This window comes from Physcomitrium patens, chromosome 6 (assembly GCF_059467195.1).
Source record: "Physcomitrium patens ecotype Gransden chromosome 6, ASM5946719v1, whole genome shotgun sequence".
In the NCBI taxonomy this organism is placed as follows: Eukaryota; Viridiplantae; Streptophyta; class Bryopsida; order Funariales; family Funariaceae; genus Physcomitrium; species Physcomitrium patens.
Genome location: NC_143415.1, coordinates 18,310,973 through 18,326,254, shown reverse-complemented (window position 1 = coordinate 18,326,254; position 15,282 = coordinate 18,310,973). Strand labels below are relative to the sequence as shown.

General features: G+C 33.3%; 2 long non-coding RNA genes across 5 annotated transcripts; one reads left to right on the top strand and one right to left on the bottom strand.

Annotated features, from left to right (window-relative positions):
- Positions 1-805: 805 nt before the first annotated feature.
- LOC149989192 (uncharacterized) lies at positions 806-2,100 on the bottom strand. The gene is made up of 2 exons (XR_016503504.1): positions 1,293-2,100; positions 806-1,101 (listed from the first exon to the last, which is right to left on the bottom strand). It is a non-coding gene; the product is annotated as an uncharacterized LOC149989192 (long non-coding RNA).
- A 7,378-nt stretch (positions 2,101-9,478) lies between these two features.
- Positions 9,479-12,911, top strand: LOC112283624 (uncharacterized). 4 transcript variants are annotated; one of them, XR_016503466.1, is made up of 3 exons: positions 9,485-10,383; positions 10,490-10,703; positions 11,265-12,911. It is a non-coding gene; the product is annotated as an uncharacterized LOC112283624 (long non-coding RNA). The 4 variants fall into 4 exon arrangements; XR_012217706.2 differs by having other exon boundaries at positions 9,532-10,383; positions 11,270-12,911; XR_016503465.1 differs by having other exon boundaries at positions 9,479-10,703; positions 11,270-12,911.
- The last annotated feature ends 2,371 nt before the right edge of the window (positions 12,912-15,282 follow it).

Sequence of the window (15,282 nt, the reverse complement as noted above, 5' to 3'; positions counted from 1 at the left end):
TTTCCTGAAGGTACATCCTTCACGAAAAGGAATTGTAGAATTAAGAGGAGGAAGTCTAGTAAAGTGCGTTCTGGATGAGGAAGGATTCCCCTGTAAGAAGACGCAGCAATATTGAACCAAAGCCAGTTGCACTGTGGGAAGTGTTGTCGCCCAGCCGGATGGTTTTGGAGGTCGGAAACTCTTAGAAATCTCAGAAGAGATTCTTGAGACTGTATCGCAGAAGCACCATGACTCAGTTATATGTGCATAGTCCGCTATCGCGAGGAACAAACACAAAGTATCTTTAGAGGTAAAGTTGTTGGTAAAGTTGTTGGTATGAGGTTTATTACTGCAATCACGCTTTTTCTTCCGGCCAGTCGGAAGACTTGTGGCCAGGTCTCCCACAATAGTGGCAAGTAATGAAGGGCTGACTTCTTGAAGGCCGAGTGAATTACTGAATTGTCTTAGAGGTTTGTTAGATCGTGTAGGCTTGTTATATGGAGATTTTGTAAATTTTCCTTTTAACGTGAAAAGCACTTTACTTGTTTCAGCCTAGAAAGGTTGATAGCATATTGTTGTAAGATGTTCGAGATCAACTCCGTAAATGTTAGAGAGATCATGCCTCCTTGGGAGGACATGCCATGCAATGACAGCAGTTGCATTCACTTCTACCATTCACCTGTGGAAAGGAAACAAGTTTTGAAGACAACGACATGTCTGGTAAGAATTTGCCAAGCAAGACAATTTTGATGAAGACAATTTTAGAGAAATTGGCTGCTGCTTTTGGTCGCAGGAAGCCTCATGACCAACAGTAATAGTATGCCTCTTCTTTTCAGTTCAATACCGACGTGCAGGATAACTTCATCGGATAGGATATTCTCAGAGGTGTAAGATAAGATCCAACATTCCAAACTAAAGTTCTCCTCAAATGATAAGCAATAACCAGCATCTAAGCAGCCATCATCGAAAAGAAAGAGGGAAGTGCACCTCACCACCTACGGTATCAAGCAAAGTCACAGAAATGAACACCTCCAGAAACACAACATCTACAGAATTAGAATTAAAAGAGACAAACTATCGGATGCTGAGATCATAAAACATGCAGTCGAAAACATGCCAATCCTGCAACATAGGCAGCCATTGAGTTTAGGATGAGATGCAAGGGCAAACTTGAACTTACACCAGTCCAGGAGTTGCAAAGGCCACACGGCAACACCATCCCTGATCGCAAGCCCACACAAAGCAACAGGCGAAGACGTATCCCGCAGCGGAGTAACAAACAAACAAACAAACCCCTGAAAGGACAACATTACCATGAAAGGAAACTCGCCGAAGCCTCCAAAACGTGCGATGCTTGACTGTGCGCACTAGGCCATCATGGAGGTTAGCATCGTGGCTAGTCTCTGCAATCTCCTGCTGTGTGCACACGGCATTGCAACGCACACCAAAGTGCTCGCAAACTATCACAGCAACCACAGCAACAACTGTAGACACGGTCGGTTCTGGCTCCATAGCTTTCTGGCTCCTCACACTTCTGACCCACATATGGAAGAAAAAGGAGTTTTTCACGGCGGTGACCCATTTCACGAAACGCGGCACTGGCACTGCTGCAGTGCGCACACGAAATTCGCAGCAGAAGTCGGTGAAAGAGGAGCCAGCCAGCAGCAGTGCTCATCTAAGACGACGATGCAAATGGCGGTGGCACACACAGCGGCGCCGAGGTCGAGTCTTCATCCCTTCGGTATATTATTTCATCTTTTAAATGTTTTTCATTGTCTGGAGTGTTCATCCAAACTCATCCAATCGTATTCATCCAATCGTATTTGGTACGTATAGTTTTAATGGGGTCTTCTTATTGTCTGTCCACCACTGCATTGGAAGTGCAGGATGACCGTGCCAGCGCTAATTTTTGCTGTTTTGAAAGGGCAATTAATTTACTGAAAGGAATATAAAAAAAATAAACAGTTAGGAAAAGGGATTTAGGGTTTAGGGTTTTTTGCTATGACAATGGTGCTTTAGAATGTCTAATTGCAACATTGTTCCCTTGATTCAAAGTAGAGGTGTTGTTTCTGTTGGCATTGTCAACTTTCATTTTGCAGAATAAAACTTAAAGGAAAAACTATAACTACAAGAAAAAATAAAAATAAAAATAAAATTTATATATATATATATATATATATATATATATATTATATATATATATTTATATTTATATATATATATATTTATATATATATATATTTATATATATATATATTTATATATATATATATTTATATATATATATATTTATATATATATATATTTATATATATATATATATTTATATATATATTGTAGTAGAAAATTGGTAACAAAAAATACGTAGGATTCACTACTTGATTGTTAAAAATTGCAAAAATAAGAAAATAAATAAGTAGCTAGAATGAGCACCTAAAGTAAGTCAATGGTTGGATGGCATAAATATCTTAGTAAAAGTGAACTAAATTTAATATGTACACTAGAAGTCATATTGTGGTTTATGTTACTTTTATCATTAAATTTTTTTTCTTGCTTAATACATCATAGAACTTTCAACTTTTTACACTTTTGACTAATTTGCATATAGCAATAAATAATGTTCTACTCATGTCTTAAATGTAAAAAGAAATACCATTTAATTTTACAATTTGATGATACTTAGTACTTTCACAACCATAATATTTTTTATTTACCATGATTCTATTAACTCATATAATTTATTTGAAGTAACTTCTGATGTAAACTCAAATTTTAATAGTCTAAGTTTATACAAAATTAAAATATGCTTTTGCTACACTTAAATACTGCTACTTCTATATAATTTCAAAGAATATTATTTTTGTTGATTGACTAATTCTTTTCATCATTTTTGTATCTTTTTAATTAAAAGTATATAGTTTCTTTTATTTACATATATATATATATATATATATATATATATCTCGAGGGGGAACAAATAATACCTGATTGGCAGGTTGTTTTTAATGATAAGCTCTTGCGAAATTTTACATTGATTCATTGAAAAATATATTTTGTTCTATTTGTTAGTTTATTTTAATTTTTAAGTCTTGAAATTACTAAAAATAAAAGTAAAAGAATGGAAAAAAGTGAATTAAATATGAAGAGAATGCCAACTTTTTTACAACAATTTATAAGACGTCTAATTTTATTTTTATATCAATACATGATACTCTTAAATCATCAATTCCAATCTATATTGATCCTAAACTACTAGATGATGGGTAAGGGCTGGACCCAAGAGTTTTAAAAATTGTTCCAAAAGTATTGGCAAATTGAATTTCAACAGTAAAAGCTTGACCATGCCTCAAAAATAAGTGCTTGGGTAAACCTCGTCCTTGGGTCAAAAAATAAATAAAAAAGAAAACAAAAACCACCAATTCCTTCAATAAAAATTTAACCTTTAGGATTTAGACAATAAACTCAATATCATTTTTTTATATATATTTTTAAAAAGTACTTTAGACTAGCCAAAATAAATTGTATGGTTGTTGCTAGATTTTTTGTTTATCAAAATAAGAAGAAAAAATAAAATATAATAACTACTTTTTGGCAAAAAAGAACAATTTGGATTTATATAATTATTGCCTCAATGCTTTTTGTTTTGTAGAATTTCAACATGAATATCTATAGGATTCTAACTAAGTTTTAATTTGTGTTTATTCAATTTATTTTTATTATAATATATTTTCTAACTATTTGAGTTCTTTTAATTTGATTACTTGAATATTTTTAAAAGACTATAATTTTATTTATATTATATGTATTATTATTTTTGTATGATTTCTTAAAAAATAAAAAATAAATATATATATTTTGTAAAATAACTAAATTGAAATTTACTTGTGAAACATAGTGAATATTTAATGGTGTTTATATATATATATATATATATGTGTGTGTGTGTGTGTTATATTTATATTGGAAATAAAAATACAAGTTATGCTATTCAAGGATTGATATTAAGTAGTCACAACATAAAATAATAAAACTTAAAATAAATATATTTGATTAAATTATTTGAAGTATAAATATCATTTTTTTGTTGATATTAGTAATTCACACTAAACTTTGTTCAAATTAAAATTAATTTGATTTCATTTAGCTTTCAAACATTTTGAAATTTGTACAAATAGACTAAAAAAGATTATCTAGTATTTAAATAAACATATATTATATAAATTTAAACTTATTACTTTAAATACTAAATAACACATCGTTATATAAATTAAAAATTATTACTTTACATAATAATATTTTAATTAATTTCAAGTACAAATAACTTAATAATCTTAAACCAAATTCTTTAAAGAATACTTATTTATCTGTATAATTTAATTTTAAAAAAATAAATAAAGATATGAATATTCATTTATTTTAAAAAATTATTTGACATATATTGGATTTATTTTTTTCCTAATTAATTTTGAAAATAAATAGTCTAAGCCTTTGATATTTCAGCTTGTTGCAATATATATTTTTTAAAGCTTATATTTTCTGAATGATTTTTATAAACATATTTTTTGAAAGATTTTTATTAATATATTTATTAATATATTAAAAAAATATTAATAAATATATACTAAAGTATATTAATAAATATATACTAAATTATGTATATTTTAAAATATTAATTTAAGTATATTCTTTGAAATTAGCTTATTCTTTTGCAATATATTGCAAATTATTCTAAATATTAACTAGAAAAATTAGACAATTAGAAAGAAAATAATTTGGTTGAACATTGAAAAATAAATTATTTTTATTATTTTATTGAAAAAATATATATTGCTTTAAAATATTATTACAAATTTTATATTAGTGAGAATTGGATGCTTTGTAAATAAAAAGAATAGATATCTTATTTTACAATTTGTATACATATAGTTGCTTTGAAAATAAGAAAATAATTTTTTTAGACTTAAGATACAATTTATATTTTGATTTTATTCTATTGGAAAAAATTAAAGACTGTGATAATTCTAATCTATTTTTGAAATAATACTCTTTAAATTAAAATAAGTCTAAAATAATATTTTCTAAATCAAAGATATAATAATATCAAAAGATATTATATTATTATATCTATAGATAAACAAATTTATAAGAAAGTTTTATAACTAATATCTTTATATGATAAAAATCAATCATTTATAATTTATACCAGTATTAGTTCAAGTTATTGTTCGAAAGAGGTTTTGTAATATTTAGCAATATCTTTATTAGAAAAGCATACATAGGCTTTAATATTTTACAGGATAAAGGCAAAAAAGTTTATAATTTTTGTATTATAAACAATATATATATATATATATATATATATATATATATTATAAAAAAAAATTAAATTATATCATGAGCCCGTTATTATTATTCTTTTAATAAGATTCTAACCACATGATTCTTATAGTAGCTAGATTAAAAACAATTTCTTAACAAATTATCTTCTCTAACGAGTTTTCATTTTAATTTTTGATTTTATTACTTCTTTAGGCTATATATATATATATATATATATATATATATATTGCAAAAAACTTTAAAAAATATAATATGAATTAAAAATATAAACCTATATTAGATTGTACATTTAATATAGTGATAATTTTTTAAAAACATTATTAAATTATTAAGGTAGAATCTAACAAAAAAAAATTAATGAAATTTAAAATATCAAATATTATCATCACGCTTAAATATTAAAATAAAATAAATTATAATTTTAAAAATTTTAAGGTATTTATAAAAAAATCATTGTAATTTTAAAAATTTTAAGGTATTTATAAAAAAATCATTATAATTTTAAAAATTTCAAGGTATTTATAAAAAAATCATTATAATTTTAAAATTTTCTTTTCTAAACTTCTTCGTTTATAAATTTATCCAAAGTAAAGAAGATATTATTTTTAAAATTCAGAAAAAATATATGTTTTTTAATAAAAATAATTATTTATTACTCTTTTAGAAAATTAATATTTAGTAGTTTATAAAAAAATTAAGAATCAAAAAAAATTCAAAGTATATATAAAATTTAAGAATTAAATTACTTATTTATTTCGGGATCTAAGAAGATATAATAGTCTTATTGATCATATTTAATGATTTTCTTCTATTTTACTATATTGGAGTGTTTTCTATTTTAAAAACTGAATTGTAAAAATTTATATCATAAATTGAAGTTTTTTTGTATTATAGAATTAATTTGATGATTTAATTAAATTAATAACAATAATAATCATTACTAGGAAAACTTAGTGGATCTATTAAATAGTGAAATAATTGTATATTTTGTTGAATATTTCTTGTACTGAATTTAATATTAGTAGTTAAATTAGAAAATTTCTAAAGTCCACTCTTACACATACATTCTTTCATTTTGAGTTCTTATATTTTTATTTCTAAATATTGTCTTTAAATTAATAATGTATGAATGTATGTATGTATGTATATATATATGAAGAATTAATTTTTTTGATAAATGTATTGTCAAATTTTAAATACTTTTTAGATATTTAATTTAATTTTTTATATGCTTTGTTTATATTATAATAATTTAATACTTTTAGATACCTAAATTTACAATAAAATTTATTTATTTAGATAAATAGGAAGAAAGCACAAAGTAACTCCTAAATTTTAAAAAATTTATTCAAGTTAAAATAACTTAATATTTCTATTCTGATAGACATAGTTATCTTTGTTTTAATAAAGTATTAATTGAGTATTAGTTCAAAAATAATTTCTCCCCTAAACTTGCATATTCTAATTTTTTGTCTATTTGATATCAATATTATTTCTTGTAGTAATATTAAAAAACTGAGTTATTAATTTTCTTGAGTTTCTCGATTGTTATTCTTCAAAAAAAAAAAAATAATGTCAATGTAATATTTACATAAAGAACATGTTTAATGTGCTAAAATATAAAATAAATCTAAAAATATAAAAACTAAGCATGGATAACCTAATTTTATTTGATATCACAGAGCATGGAATTCATTATTACACACAATATACTTTAGATTAAATGGTTATATTTTTTAAAATACCAAGTAAATTTAAAAATAATATATTTTTCATATGAAAATCAATTAATACAAATATCACCATGAAAAGATGTAAATACTCTAGTATTTATCAATCACAAAATTTTGGTTGCCATCTTCTCAATTCAGATGTGGTAATGATGGTCATATGTTTGCCCTTTGTTGTCATAGTGTTCATTATTTAGATATACATACTAATATTATTAGTAGTGTTTAGTATTGTTAAGAATTATTGTTGGATATATAAACCATTTAATCTCATTAAAATAGTTTGAAGATTTAGAGTTGAAATTAATAATCAATTCATTATGTGTATATATATATATATATATATATATATATATAATTTTAACTAGTACAGATTACAAACATGTAAACAAGTTCTAAGAGCGTACATGCCTAAATTCGAGAAAAGTAAAGTCTTGTTCCACAGGCTTAATGTAAAATTCCATAATTTGTTATATTTGTTTTGCAAATTTTTATCTTCTTTAATTATAAATGTTTTACGTTTTTTTTATTAAATTTCTATTCGAATGGTAGGATGTGTTTGTTATAACCAATTTTATGTGATGAAATGATATTGATTATTTAATTGATACAACCAAAGCTTTTATTGTAAAGATTTTGTATCTACAATAAATTGTTCAAACGATTGCATAACCTTGGTTTTTATTTATATTATTTCAAATCCTCCAAAATACTGAAAAGTAGAAGATCTTAGATGTTGAAACATATACACAATTATTTAGTTTGCTAAAAAAAACTTTGTATGATATTAGTCAATTTCGATTTTACTTTATTGCCTTTTTTGTATAAATGTCAAAAACACAAGTGTTTGAGTAGAGATATAAAGGGATTTGCAATAACAGAAATGTTAGTTATATAGATTTTTGTAGAAATTTATTCATGTATGGCTTGGTTGGTTGCATCCAATTTTATTCCAAAAATATTTTTAATATCTTTTTAAGATTAAAGTCTTTGTGAGGTTTAGACATGAAACATGTGGAATTCTTTGTTTCACAGACTGATCAAGGTAAGTCAATTGTAGTTAAATGACAAATCAACCTCAAAATTTCTGGAAAAAATATATATATAGTATTTGGTAGCAATGGAATATATATATATATATATATATATATATAGCAAATTATCATAAATGATTTATTATTCTAAAAATAACAAACAAGAATAGCACATTGGTAATGTAAAAATACAATGAATGTAATTTGCAATCTAAGGTCATCCAAGTATTGTAATTAGTATGATTTTCTAGATAATTAGATGTTTATTGTTATTTATTTTTAAAATAATACTATTTTAGTGTCGCCTATTTGTTTATAAATGTATGTGTATATCTAATAGACAACTTGAAAATGTTTTACATAACTTTTTCATTTTGTAATTTTTCATTTTTGTCCAACAAATTGTACACGTGGTTGCTTTTTGGACATGCACTTATTCTTTCACATTGATTTTGTGCTAGTTACATTATTTCCATTATTATTTCATGTACATTTGTTTCAATTTTAGACATTTGCAGAGGACTTTTTGGAAAACAAACCCAGTATTTCCAAACAATATGTTATCAATTCATGTTCAGTGAGGCAATTTGAAACAATCCACAACTGCTCAAACATACCTATTCATAGTCTTCAACAGCCATGAATATCACTGATGTGTGCATGAGAAGAGTTATTTATTTATTTATTTTAATATAAAATATGCATATCACGTGTGATCTAGTGCAAAGCAAAACTAGAAGTATGTACCCAACAACTCATTACACAACAAATTGTCTTGCCAATGATATGCTAACCATAATATTACATATTCAGGTTTCAAATCCCAATCCAATTAACATGGCTCAACAAATGTCATTAATGAGAAAGAGGCAAACAAACAACAAAACAAAGAACAAAAAAAAAAAAACTCTCCATCCCAAAATGCACAAGAAAGTGGGCTAAAGCAAGTTGAAGCCCATGACTACATTAAGCAAAAAGAAATGTTTCACAAGCCAAATATAACCAAGAGAATGGGGGCTAAAGGGGCAGGGGAGCCTTGAATAACAATAATAGTAATAATAATAGATCAGCTTTGGTTGGGTGTAGCTAAAACCCACACACATAAAAAAATAAAAATAAAAATAAAATCCACCAGATCTCACCACTTTGTCACGAATGTACGCCAACAAATACAATACACACGGACATCGAAGTACGAAATACGATACATGTACCATACATATACGATATGGGATCGCGTTCCCACGGCGGTTAAGGGGAAGCGAAGCAAGGGCGAGAAATTAATTGGTGGGGCAGGGCAAAGCCCTGCCCCACCCTGCCCTGCCCGGATCTTTTCGTGGCCAGGAAGCCAAGCTTGCGCTAAGCTTAGCAAGTGAATGAGTGAGTGAGTGCGATGCCGCAATAACAACGAAGTGTGCTGCCATCGCCCTTTCGCTAGCAAGCAAGCCCTCGTCTTCGTCTTCGTCTTCTTTCAGTTCGCGGTGGCGTTTCTTCAGATCCATTGCTTGCTGCTGCCGCTGGTGTTGTTGTTGTTGTTGTTGTTGTTGCTGGTGTTGTAGACATCCTTGGCTATGGCGCCCTACCTACCGAGAGCGTCTGACGTAATGTGATGTGGTGGATGGGGGAATTGAGGCGGTGATACGGTTTCGTGGTGGTGGTGGTGGTGGTGGTGTGTGTGTGTGGAGGGAGCTCTGAAAGCTTGTTGTGGCGGATGATTGGGCGCCTTGAACGACTGGCTTGGAACGACGAACCGTTTGACAGGAGACAAGTCACCCCCGGGGGTCTGCGTACAAGTTTGTTCGTTCTCGGGGTGAGGCCCTTGGTTGGGAAGAGTGTTGTGGAGGCGAGTTGCGTGGTGTTGGTCTCTCTGCCTTCGGTGTGAGCTGGTGAAATTGTGCGACAGGGGACGGGGAGGCGTCGTGCATGAAGAGCGTGTGTGCGATGCTGTGATTTGATTGTCAAGGGGCGATTGGAAGATTGGAATTGGTGTGGAGTTGGGCCTTGGTGCCTTACGAAGTGCGTCGTGAAACCCTACGTGCTTGATTCCTGTTTTTGGCCACTTCTTTGTGTTCGCCAGAGTTGGCGATCCCTTTTGTTGGAGGAGTTTGTGGCTTGCTGCTGTGAAGGTGACGGCTAAGGCGAAGCATCGCTGGCAGATGCAGAAGTTTAGGCAGATTGCCTGAGGTTGACAACTATACGTCCAAGTGCTAGTTAAGCACCTCCTTGAAGTGTGGAGGCGGTTGGTTGTGTTTCGTAATTTGCTCTGCCCGGAGATTGTTCTATAAGGCGGGCGCGAAAGGGTCTGTTTCAGGAACCCTACACATATATCATTTGGGAGGGTTCCTGCTCTTGTATTCCTTGTGTATGGTGTGGTTTAGTCGCTGTTGAACAGCCTTTGTTTGGCAGAGTGACAGACCTAAGGATCTTAGCTTGTGCGAAACGGTAAGACAGGAAGGAGTTTTGGAGATTTTGATGGGCTTGGAGATTTAATTGGTTGAAGGTGTGGTCTGACCGGCTTATCTGGAGCTCTCTACCACTTTCACTTTTCATTCTCGCCCGTCGCTCGTGCGCAAAGTGTTTGTGAACATTTTCGGCTTACTTGGGACAAGGGATCTATCAGGTGATGCATCACGCATGCTTCTGAACAAGAGTTCATATATTCATTTTTGTGGAGTTACATGAGGGTTACTGAAGAGATAGATGTCTTGCTATGGCCCCCTTTGTATGTTAAACCTGATCTGCCTTTTAATAAGGGAACCAGTCTCACGCAAGATTCTCCAATTGAATCTAGACTGTCTTCTTTTGTAAGTCTCTTGGTCAAGTATGATATGATAAGAGGCCCTACGCTGGTCTCTGCTTGTTGTCGAAGGGAAGTTAGTGAGGTTTTTTTTTTTTTTTTTTCTTGACTTTCATGGTATGCTGGAGTGCTGTGATCGAATCCTTTGCAATGTTTTTTTGACATTGTTGATACCCCTTGGAGGGCATTGTAGCTTGTCATGTTATTGAAGGTTGAGGATAGTTTTGACCGTGCTTCCGAATGGGAAGATGCGGACTTCTGTGTGAACAAGTGGACCTAATGCACATGTGTTGTGAATGTCTGTGGGGTCGGGTGGTTGGTTTATGATCCGGATATCTAACGAAGGAAGATGCTGACTTTTGTGTTCCGTGGAACTGTAAATAGTGTAGGATGCCGAAGGAGTCTCGTAACCTGTCGCGTTTGTCGTCCGGTTCACAGAGTTTGCGGTATAAGCCGTACTCGAGATATGGGCAGAGCGGGGCACAAGAAAGCTCTTCTACGGAAGGTGAAGATTCTGTAGAGAGAAAAGAGTGGGAAGAAGCAACATGTCCCGTATGCATGGAACATCCACACAATGCTGTTCTGTTGATTTGCAGTTCTTATGCTAAGGGTTGTCGCCCTTACATGTGTGATACGAGTTACCGGCACTCAAATTGCCTGGATCAGTATAGGAAGGCTCACGAACTCCGTGATACACTACCTTTGGCTAGCGTTGGGGAAGCAGATGTTTCAGTAACCGAACAAGCAGTTGTGAATAGGGTGGATGATTTCGAGGGCGAAAGAGGCTTGGGGCCTGCCCTAGGGCGTGTTGTGAGAAGTCTAGGAGAGAGTGGCGGTGTGGACTACAGACGGGAGGCATCCGTGGAAGTGGGTGATGTGAGAGATGGTACTTCGGGCCAGTCGTCTGCGGGGGCAAGCAACGAGACGGACAACACTAACACCGTCGTGCCAGCAGAAGACCCGGATGCAGGTGAGCTTTTATGTCCCCTCTGTAGAGGAAAAGTGAAGGGATGGAAAGTGGTGGAGGCTGCCCGCTCACACCTGAATCAGAAGCTGAGGTCATGTGCTCAAGAGTCATGCAACTTCAGCGGGCCGTACGAAGAACTTCGGAAACACGCTCGATGCACACACCCATTAGCCAGGCCGTCGGAGATTGACCGCACTCGACAAGATCGTTGGATTCAGCTGGAGCGGCAGCGCGATCTAGGGGATGTACTGAGTACGATACAGTCAACCATGCCTGGCGCGACTGTGCTGGGAGATTATGTGATTGATGGCGATGGTGAAGGGGACGATGAGGAGGGGGACGAGAATGATTTTCCGGGGGATGATGGGAATTGGTGGACGGTGTTCCTGCTGTTCCAAGTGTTTGGTCCAGCAGCATCGATGGCCGGGGGAAGAGGCCCGCCATCTTTGGTGCGGGGTCGGTACCATACACCTCGAAGTAGTGCGGCGCGCAGCACTTTATGGGGAGAGCCGGCTCAAGGTAACAGTGCGAACAGATTGACTGGCAACTCATCTGGGAACAACGAGAATCTGGGAGGGAGCATAGTGTCTCGGAGTCACAGGCGCAGAAGTCGGGAGCGTGGAAGGGGCCATGGTTTATAGTTGGAATAGGCAATTGATGATTCATGAATTGTGGCTGTGCGACTCCGTGAAGAGTCTTTCATGGAGGGTGGCCATCATGGAAGCACCCGCAACTGGCGTAGGGTGTCAGACAAATGATTAAGCCAGTGACTGCAGGTAGTTAGATCAAGGACTGCAGCTGGATAGGTTCAGTGTCGCTGGAGAATTGTTGTTGTGTATCCATTCAAGTACATGGTGGAAAATTGCACGACGGTCTGGGTGTGTGACGAGTACGATTTGGGTCGAGGTTTACGTGCTCAGTGATATTTCGCTGCAAGTGGGACACAGAATATGTGGCTACTTTACATAGAAGGTTATCAGGTCATTCGTGTGAAAATTCGGTGCTATCTCTTCATCACAATGCTGTGTTATCAATAGTGCACCTCTTTTTATTTTCTTGTTTCACTGCAGGAACCCAAGAAGTCTCCTGTTTTGGTGATAAATTGCACGATGCGCAGCGGTAGTAGACGCTACCAGTGACCTGAATAAGTGCCACATTCACGTCCTAGGGTTTCTTGTGGGTCCGTGTCAGACCTCGGCTCCCAAGCAATAGCTGTATTCAGAAAATGCTCCAGTTACGAACTCAGATGAATTGGACGATCTCGCTATGATTGAACAACTTTGTTGATTGAATTATTTTCTATGTGCCTTCATTACTTGAAGGTGACCTGGGCTGTCTCGGCCACGAGGTCTGCCGTACTAATGGAGACGCATATTCGAAGGATTAATTCTTGAGTTACTCAGCAGTTTCTTGTTATCTCTTCATTTCTTAGTTTACATGGATGGATTGCTGCATTGGCCTTCCTATTGTGCAACAGCAAGTAGGTTATGTTGGAGGTACTGCTTTCGCATCGGTAGTATCGTTTGCCTAAGGCTGGTGTTGAAATTATACGTAGTTTTTTGTTGTGCACTTCTTGACTATGCTGATGACGCAACCAGGATTACAGATCGAGGTCTCGCTGAATGATTTCCTTCGTGGGAACAATATTCTAAACTTATTCAGATGCTGGTCCATCCCGTCAGTGCATGTGCAGCCATCACGTCAGCCACTCCTTTCGTCCAAGTCCTCACAGACCTGTCGCATGGCCTCCTATTGTTTGCACATCAGTGAGAAGTCGGCTTCTACAAAACATTGTTCTACGTCCAAATCGACACAACGCACACGTTTGAGGTCCACACTATCATGGATCATGCAGATAGTTTATTATTACCTGCTGGATGGGTTCACATCTGGGAACCACGATTGTTGGCAGCCGACTTGCGTGAGCATCGCAACTCCGAGACGTTGGCCAAACAATAGAGTTCACGTCCAAACTACATCGCAGACAGTAGATAAACAATGTGACGAATTTATGCACTTTTTTCATTGACAACATACCACAATCCCAAGGCAAGAAAACTCACGGTGACACTACCGAGTGTGTTTTGCCTTACAATTTATAGTTTGTCTAGACAGGATACAAGAATCTCATCACAAGAACCAAGACTGTCGATCACGTTGAAAAGGGCTTCGATGAAAAGAGATGGCTGGGTTGAACGTTCTGTGTTTAGAATGGTGGGTTGTTGCAGCAAAATGTGAACAAGACGTGGGGGAGGAAGAGACACATACTGCAAGGATATGGGCATGGCTCCCAGCTATTGTGCAGGTTCATGCAAAGGAGGGGATCAACAACAGCCCACGTAGTAAGGACAATGGAGCCAGCAGAGAAATGCGTGTGAGGATTGCGTTTGAGACAGGGCAAGCAGGGCTCTAGTGCTCATTTTAGCTTCTCTTCCTTGTCAAAGAAAAGACTTGAGAAACTATTCCTGATCATCTAGATTCTAGCAATTTTTTGCGGTGGTGCAGAAGAACAGCTTGAAGGGACCATGTAAATGTGAGAGGGCCCTTGTCATTTTAAATTCTGCTGTCAATTAGGAGATAGTTTGCAAAATATTAGAACCTGCCTGAGCATTAATGATGGAAACAACAGCAGTTGCAAGTCATGCTTTTAATGCAATTGTTATATGAAAACTATGGTTTAGTGGTTTTAAATGTGATAGTTGAATATTGGAATAAGGAGTAGATGTTGATGAGAGTTGGTGATAAGTGGGTATTGATTGGTATTGTATTTGATCATAATAATAGGTTGGTAATGGTCAGCAGTGGCTTGTAGAGTATGGTTGAAAGATGTACTAAGTTTGAATAATGAACTGAGTGTGGATTGATTGTTGAGAATAACTTATTGATGGGTCGAACAAAAGAAAAGGAAAAGAAATCAATTCTGTAAACAGAATTAAAACACTCACATGTACGATACTTTTTTACTTTTACTTTTTATTTTTTTAGATGTTGAAACTTGTGAATTTATATTTTAAGAGAAGATTACTAAATAAAAGATAGTTTGTATAAATCAATTATGTATTTTTTGTATTCTAATCAAAAGTTGGTGTCTATAAAAATATTTTCGAAGTTCTCTGTTAATAGAATTTAAAATTCCTTTTACTGATATTTATATTTTGGCATAACTTGGTCTAAATGAAAATAACTCCGTCATTTTTTTAAATCTTTGAAGAAACTTTCTAGAATCTTTTAATAATAAACTTGGAAGTAAAGACTTACTAGAAAGATTTGTTAGAAAGATTTGTTTTAATAGCTTGATTGAAAAAATTTCTTCAAACTTATTTTTAGTAGTATTTAAAAGATACTATTTTTAATTCTTCAAACTAGACTATAAAGAATTCTTAAAAAATTATTTTTAGTAGTATTTAAAAAGATATTTTAAGAGAAATTTTGAAT